The sequence below is a fragment of the Silene latifolia genome, chromosome 1 (genome assembly GCF_048544455.1).
Source record: "Silene latifolia isolate original U9 population chromosome 1, ASM4854445v1, whole genome shotgun sequence".
NCBI lineage: Eukaryota > Viridiplantae > Streptophyta > Magnoliopsida > Caryophyllales > Caryophyllaceae > Silene > Silene latifolia.
Window position 1 is genome coordinate 1,592,913 of NC_133526.1, and position 7,560 is coordinate 1,600,472.

Here is a 7,560-nt window from a genome sequence, read left to right on the forward strand (position 1 = left end):
TTATACAATTGTAAAACTGATTGTTATTTAAATAACTACATGTTAAGGGGGTTTAAAAATTATTTTTACGTGGTTTTTTAGCTTTATAAATAAATTTGTTATTATAAAACTGCCTTATATATAAGCAAACTTCCTATTTTTATATAGATCCATTTTTTTCGGGATGATTCGGAATAGTACAAACTAAAATCTTAGGGCATGTACATACAAGAGAATAAGTGAAACCGAAACTCCATAGAACATTCATATTTTACATGTAATTTTGTTATTTGTAGGAGTGTCTTAAAACAAAAACAAAAAAAAGATAAATACAAAAATTATTAAAGAATGCTCATCTAATCCTTAATATATAAGGATATGGCGATTTGTATACGAAGTAAAGTACTTGAGAATAGCAGATTCACAGCTAGAGTCAATTTGTTCAACACAAATTCTCATTATAGACGGACACTATCCGTCTATACGTATAGACGGATACTATTTCCCCTCACAAAATAACCATTTGCCATAAAGTGGGAAGCACATGGGGGTGCCCCACCTTGTCCCCCTACCCATTTTATTAGAGGTCTTTACCCGTCTGTTCGCTCCACCCGTCTATACCAAGACCTATTGGTTCAATGATTTCAAAGTTCAAACCCTATATTTCTAAATTCTACCCCTACTTTTTTAGTTATTGATCAAGTTTATTTGAGACACATATATTGGTCAAGGAGTAGTATTTAACAACACACAAAATCTTGCTTGTGATGGAGGGTATCCGTCACAAACTTGTGACGGGTACCATATTGTCTCACAAAAAACCCATAGGGGTGAGAGAAGGAGCACATGGGGTGGGTGTCCACCTTGTCCCCTCTATCCATTTCCACTCAGAAAATAACCGTCGCAAGATCCGACCCCGTCACAAGGGAGACCTACTGTTAACAACAATTCTTATCTTAACGCACTTCAATTTAAGCCATATACTCCCTCCGTTTCAATCAATTGTTATCATTTGCTTTTGGCATAATGTTATTGATGACAAGTTGACCAAATTGAGTGTGAAAGATCAAATTGTTCATCAAATGCAATCCTAAAATAGAAAGGACAGCAATTGACTGAGACACCCAAAATGAAATAGACACGACAATAAATAAACACGATGGAGAGAGTACTTTTTAATTATTGAAAAAAATGTTGTTCATGAAGTTGAGCTAAACAATACTCCCTCCGTTCAACTCTACTTCGCATGTTTGCTTTTTGCACGGGTATTAAGGAGCGGATTAAAAAAACTATAAAAAGTACATAGGGAAAGGTGGGTTTAAAAATGTTAAAAAATTATAAAGGTGGGGTTTTATGGTGGATTAGTGTGGGGGTATGAATGTCATTTTTTGTAAATATGGAGTGTGAATAAGGATAGAATGGTCATTTTCTTGGCCTAAAAAGAAAATATGTAAAGTGGAGTTGAATGGTCGAAAAAGGAATACATGTAAAGTGGAGTTGAATGGAGGGAATAATATTTTTAACATAATTAAAAATAATCCAAAAGACTCTACCGAACGGCTCAATTTATACCTTTATATAAGTTCGATTCAGCCCCTATAAGTTCGATTTAGAAAAAGTAAGCTCTTATAAGTTTAGCCCAGCTTCTATATGTTCAGCTCAGCAAAATTAAGTGCAAAAGAACAGAGCCTTAGAATATTATTACATTATAATCATAGATTATTACAAGTTGGCCCGGGCATCGCCCGAGCATTAAATCTAGTAAATATATATTTGAGGCTTTTTTCGAGCAACGTGGTAGTCTCCAACTTTTTTAAAACACTTAATTAAATTTTAAAATTAATTACTTACTCCGTACAATTTTTCTATTAGAATTAGGAAATAATTAATCATTTACAATTTTCCTATTACAATTAGAAATTTATTTTTTAATATTTGTGCACTTATTATTTTAAATTTACTTTTTCCAACTTTTCTATTAGAATTAGAAGATTATTTCTTAATATCAAATAATTTTAAAAAATTAAATTATACTCCGTATTTAATGTTTCAACAATATTCATTAGTCACCATGCATATATTGACCTAATAATAAAAATTAAGTTATTTTACTAAATATCTAAATGATTAATATGTAGATAAAAAACATTTTGAAAGAAGGAGTGCACGCACATAAAAAAATATTTGGCGAAAGATCGGTGTCGCTAATGAAAATAGATCGATTTTCAACTCTAAAATCAAATTCACACAAAGATAACGTAGCAATACATAATATATATAAAAAAAGAAAACATAATCAATCAAAAAAATTCGGTTAAACCAATATTATTTATTAGTAAGATTTGCACAAATAGTTACACAACACAAGTAAAGTACTATAAATCTTATCGATAGTATAGTTTAGGAAAATAATATCATAGGTCATATCATATATCTCATATTAGTTCATCTTCGACTCTTCTATGGTATGTTCTCTCACATAATATCGGGATTTAGAAGTCAATTACCCTAGGACGATCTCAAGTTTAACTGAAATCCCTAAAATCTTACAAGTGAAATTCAACACATAATCCGTTTTTTGGACACTGTATAGTTATTGTCTACAACCGTCGTACTACAGTTCTTTTACTTATACTAGAATGTTTAACTAGAAAAATGATTTGTCTTATATTGTGAGACGGTTCTATTTCTAGAAACTACGTCACCGAGACATGAGCTACAAATATCAAAGATCGACCAAACAAACTCAAATGTGATACTTACTCTAATCTTTCTACATTATGAATTTATGAGCCAAAATTAATGGATGTATTATTGTCAACAAGTCTTCAAAATAATGTCGTGTAGCTAATTTTCCATTAAAGACATTGATACGTCGTTTGAGACAGGCAACAATGTCTTTCCTAAATTGCAACTTGGTATGTTTAGACAAATAAGGACCTTCGATCATCACGTCGGCATTTGCTTCATAATATAATTCATAAAATGCATAAACCATGCATAAATAATATCACGTACGTACACTATCATAAATGTGAATACCTCAATGTAAATCATTAAACTTTATCCCTAGTCAATTTCTTTAATTATTGATTTATAATAGATCGAGGAATTTGTTAGATGTGTCGATATTTGGTTCACACTCGAGCTTGGTATATACAATAATGTGTTATACATGTATATAATCCTTGCATAACGAGAAGATAAAACTATCCCTTTTCAAAATCGATTGTCTGAGTTATTTATTTCAATTCATTTTTTTCTAGAAATCTTAATTCATTTGAATTGAAAGAACCAGATAACTTACACATTTTACAATTCATATGACATTTTATACTTACTACTTACGTGTCTAGTATTTGACGTTTTAATTTGTACATTATGTATATGAGCTAAGACGTTTCAAAGATTAGAATATCATCTGATTCATACCAAAATCGAAAAATCCGTTTATCGGCCTACAAATGAGATACGAACTAGTTTTTGAACCTGGTAATGTAAATGATTCTTGAATATAAGACTATAGTTCACAAATTGGGAAACTTTTGACATGATCAATAAAATCCAATTAGTAAAGTTGACTTTGGTGATGTTGATTATTATGTGCCATTGTGCCCTTAGTAGAGTTCTTACTTCTTAGTACTCTTTTAACCACTAAAATGAGTGAAGGAATTTACTTTCTTTTCCGCGTATAAAAAATTGCGATGACCATCAAAATCACCCTATCACTCTCAAATTAACAGAAATAGGGGACATGCATTAGGAAACTACACTTTATTTTTTTTTGTTTTTGCTCATCAATTATAGACTTATAGGAGTATTTGTCAAGTTATTCCTCTAAGAGTTTACTTTGGATATTTGCAAAAGGATACATCTTAATTCTTATATGTTAAGAGTTACATGTACACAAGTCTGTTAAGATTATAGAGAGGGAGACGATAATAAGGGAGAATTGTATTATTGATTGTAGGTTAATGATATAAGTAGAATGATCGGTATTTATAATACCTTACAAGAAACCCTAAGAATTACTAAAACCCTAGAGACAGCCATCGTGACGTAGCCGTCACTACTAAACCTTAATGGGCCTAATATCATCCTAATATCATCCTAACACCCTCCCGCAATCGTAAAGGCAGTACATAATACGAACTTTACGATTGGATAAATACAAAGAAAAAATATAAAAAGAAATCATCATCTATTCTTCATCTTCATTAAAGATCTCCATCTCCGCAGGGTTTGTGAACGAGTATAAGATCTCGCTAGAAAATTTCTTCGAACAAAAACGTTAATTTTTCCGGACTTGTCGAAAGTATGAGTTAATTTGCAGGAACCCTAATCGAACCTGACAAATATCAATAAAACAGAAAATTATCCGTTAATTTCAATATTTGGAGAACGCTAAGTTTTTCGGACTCCAAATTGATTTAGACACCACCTTGAACGGAATTGAAAAGAGTTTAACCAAGTTTCAAAGACAAACCAACGTAATTTTTTTTTTTTTAATTTAGGGGAAAACATTGAATCTCTCTAAATTTTGCCGTAAAGGGAGGCTGCAATAGCAAAATAGAATTGCTACACAACAAGAACGCAGCCAATCTACCATTATTAATTAGGCTTCTAAAGAACGCAAGAACAAATGAAAAGCTTTGTATTTTTTTTTTATTTTTTTTAAGAAATAATTTGTAAGTATAGGTAACGGAATCCCGCCGGTGGACATTACATATTGTCGCCCACCGGCAAGAAAGCGGAAGCGTATCTAGAGACCTCAAGAAAGAGGCTCTGATACCATGATAAGATTATAGAGATGAGAGAATAGCATAAGAGAAGTGTATTATTGTTTATTGATTGACGATTCTGACTCAATACATGGGCATATATATAATAAACCTTATTATGGTAAACCCTAACCGTATACAATAGGCGGCCTTAATGGGCCTAATATCCTAATACCCTCCCGCAATCGTAAAGGCAGTACATAGTACGAACTTTACGATTGGAAAAAATACAAAGAAAAATATAAAAAAGAAACCGTCATCTATTCTGGTTCCTCTTCATTGAAAATATTTATTTTTATCGAGACTTTTAGATGTATTCTGGTTGAATCGAGCGGTGATAAATTGATCCCGAAAAATAATAGATTTATGAAATACAGAGAAAATAATAATAATTATTATTATTATATGATATGTTAAAGAGAAAAATGACATACATCGGATGTACTACTGATTTTATTTGTTTTTGAGTTTATGTGTATTTTTTCTGAGATTATTAAAGTTTATAAGTTAGATTTTAATTTTCTTGCATCAAAAATTAAATTAAATTGAGCTTATATGTACTGTTTTTATTTGATTTATAGTGTAATTTTTTTAGCGTAATGTTTAAGTGAATAAATTCAGACACTTTATAGTAAAACTCGTAATTTTGAAAACAAAACTCAAGAACTTTATTATAATGCTTAAAAACTATAAAACTGTTGGTAGTACATAATCTACTTACTGTTTATTAAAGGAAAAATCAATTCCATACAATAATTGTTCTAGTTTTTATGGTAAATACACTTTTCTTGTGTAACAAATTGGTCATGACCGCTAATATAAAATCGGACACAACGTTGTTCCTAAGTTGATGCACCTTAACTGTTTAGTCGAATTTGTCGTCTCTCTTAAAGTCAGTCAGTCTAAGATTAGCAATGCTTACCAATCTGGCAGTATACTAGACCATTAAAGTTTTAGGAGGTGGTGTTTGCTTGGGTATTTGGAATGGAATGAAATGGATTCCATCCAATCAAGTGTTTGGTTGACCCCTTTTGGAATGGAGTTTGATTCCCACGGGGTTCTAAATTCATTCTACTCCATGATTCTAACTCCATTTCCCCACATCCAAACCCTATAGCAATAGAAAATAGGGGGGAAATTATGTGTTAACCCCAAATAATTCCAGCACCAAACAATTCTCCATTGATATCCTCTTGATTAGCCTTCAATTTTCTATTTTTTTTTGTTGGATTATGGCATACGCTCATGTCAATTAGCCTTCAATTTTCTAATTTTTTTGTTTGATTATGGTGTACGTAGCACTGGCAGTGCACTTCAATTATGACGAGTTTTTGTTTAATTAAAAATTTCGTACTTAGTAATGGTATTTATTCGTACATAGTATTACACTAGTAGTTCAACATGAATGGTATTTACAATCCATTTCAAGATCAACCCAAACAAGCATTAACAAGTATGGAGCTCCATACCTTATTGGTATTAGAATCCATTCAATTTCCAATTGTTTCACTACAAGAAATCCTATTTCGGGCGACTACAAATGGCGACTGAAAAAAATAGTAGCCAATTTGGCGACTGAAAAAAATTTCGGGCGACTGAAATTAGTCGCTAAGTTGGCGACTACCAAAATCCTTCAAATTATTGGACCTGGCGACCGATTTTTAAAAAGGGCGATCAAATCGATCGCCAAATTGGCGACTACCCCTTTTCGATCCGCCTATTTCATGCCGCTCAACGAATATGAAACACACGCAGATCCTTTCTCCCCTCTCTCATACTTTACCAAAAATCTAAAACACACAAAATAACTCAACCGCAAAGGCGAAATCCGACTTGTACCCGACCACCACTCCGACCACCACTCCGACCACCGCTCCGACCACTGCTCCGACCACCATTACTGTGACGACAAGGTTCATCCTCTCCCTTATTTCGGTTCATCCAAGGTATAATTTCTTTGTCTTAAATTTCAATTACTTTGTTTAATTTTAGATTATTTTGTTATTGTAACTAGTATTAGGATGATATGTTTATATAAGTATTTGTGTTGATTATTAGGTTTTTAGTTATAATTTAATTAGGTTTTGGTGAAATTGAGATTAAGGGTTGTGTAAATTGGGGGTTTTGATAGTGATGATTGTGTTGTTGATTTTGATTAATATTAGTTTTGTTAGTTTTGTTGATTTTGTTTATTGTTTAGTGAATTAGTATAATGTTAGTAAGGTGAAAGTTATTATATGTTAGTAATGTTGAATATAGTAAGTTAGTATAAAGTTTTGTTTTTTAAAGGTAGTAAATTATTTTAATTAGTTTGATGTGGATTATTGTTTTTTAAAGGTATTAGTATAGTTAGTATAATTTTAGTTAATTAGTATAAATTAGTATAATTTTAGTTAATTAGTATAAATTAGTATAATTTTAGTTAAGTATAAATTAGTATAATATTAGTTAATTAATATAATTTTAGTTAATTAGTATAGTTAATTAGTTGCCGGTCCCAAGCCCGGATAAAGGAGGAGGGTTGCGGTAGGTCTGTGGCAGCCAGCATAAAAACTTAGTCACATTTTATGGACATGAATCGGAATTTGAACATCGTTGGGGCGTCTCCTCAGAAGCGACGCTTGCCGCACTTCTTAGACCGGGTGTAGTGATAAGTATGTGAGGGTTGCTAGGTCGTCGCCCGGAAGCGACGCGCCATCTTTACATCTGGGGGTGGTGTCAAATAGGCAAGGGTGCGCTACATCTTCTAGACCCGGGTGTAGTGAAAAATATGCAAGGGTTGTTAGGTCGTCGCCCAAAA